The following is a 1,477-nucleotide window of genomic DNA, read 5'->3' as shown; positions in this document are numbered from 1 at the left end:
CTCCGGGGGGACCCCGGCCCAGCTGCCGGCCCTGCTGGGGGGGCTGGGGGGGCTCTGCCCTGCCTCTCCCATCCCTTCCATCCCCGGGGTAAATCCTTGGGTTTGCCATCCCAAAAAACTGGGATCCCAAAAACCTGGGATCCCAAAAACCCGGGATTCCAAAATCCTGGGATCCCAAAAACCTGGGATCCCAAAAACCCGGGATCCCAAAAAAACTGGGATCCCCAAAACCCGGGATTCCAAAAACCTGGGATCCCAAAAACCTGGGATCCCAAAAACCCGGGATGGTGGGGCTCGACCCCTCCCCCTGGGCTGCACCCGGAGCCGGGGGATGCTCCGGGGGTCCCTCCCACCTCAGGACTGGGATTTTGGGGTCGTTTCTCCGTGAATTTGGTGCTCAGGGCTGCGCCGGAAGGTGCTGAGACTCCTGGGGCATTCCCTAACGCAGGAATCCCCTCGGGGTTTTTTTGGGATCATCCCAGCCGTTTTTTGGGATGGTCCCAGTGGCTTTTGGGATCGTCCCAGCGGTTTTTGGGATCGGCTCAGTGGTTTTTTGGGATGGTTTTTTGGGATGCTCCCAGCGGTTTTTAGGGATGGTCCCAGCGGTGCCGCTCCGGGGCTGGATCCAGCTGCAGATCCCGATCCCTCCCCTGGATGAGGAGCTCCAGGGCCCTCAATGGTTTAGCAAACCCCATACTCATCCTCATCCTCTCAGGCCGAGCTGGCGCTGCCGCGGCAGACGCGCGAGCCCATCGGGGCAGTTGGGGCCGGATCGGTTTCGGGCGGGATTAGGGAGGCTCCGCTCCCCAGGGCTCGGATTAGGGTCTAAAGCCGCGAGCTTGGCCCGGCGGGGGCTCAGCTGGAGCCGGAACCCTCCTCATCCTCACTGGGCTGCTGGGGAGGCGCTGCGCGCGGTGTGCGGGGTGAATCCCGCAGGGGAGGGAGGGCCACGGAGCCCGAATATTCCGAATTTCTCCTAAAACCATCGGGGGTCTCTCCTGTTTCCCTGGGGTCTCTCGGGGATCTCCCCTGGTGCTGGGCAGGGGGAAACACAAGGGAAACGGGAAAACCCCCAAAAAACACAGCGAAAAAGGCAATAAAACTTTGGGAAACCAGGGGGAAACCCCAATAAAACAAGGGGGAAACGGGGAATAAACCAAATAAAACAAGGGGGGGAGAAACCCAATAAAACATTGGGAAAACGGGGAATAAACCCGACAAAACACGGGGGGAAACCCAAGGGAAAACGGGGGAAAACCCAAGAAAACACCGGGAAAATGGGAAAAAAACTCAAGGGGAAAAAAACCCCATAAGAAAATACGGGAAAAACGGGGAGAAAACCCCAATAAAACATGGGGAAAACCGGGAAAAAACCCTAAGAAAACACGGGGAAAACGGAAAAACGCCACACTGAGGGCTTCGGGGGGAGTGCAGGGGATACCCCGACATCCCCCCCGGGTGGGAGCGGGGGTCGAAG

This window comes from Geospiza fortis, unplaced genomic scaffold, assembly GCF_000277835.1.
Source record: "Geospiza fortis unplaced genomic scaffold, GeoFor_1.0 scaffold676, whole genome shotgun sequence".
NCBI lineage: Eukaryota > Metazoa > Chordata > Aves > Passeriformes > Thraupidae > Geospiza > Geospiza fortis.
Note: the sequence above shows the minus strand (reverse complement) of the source record.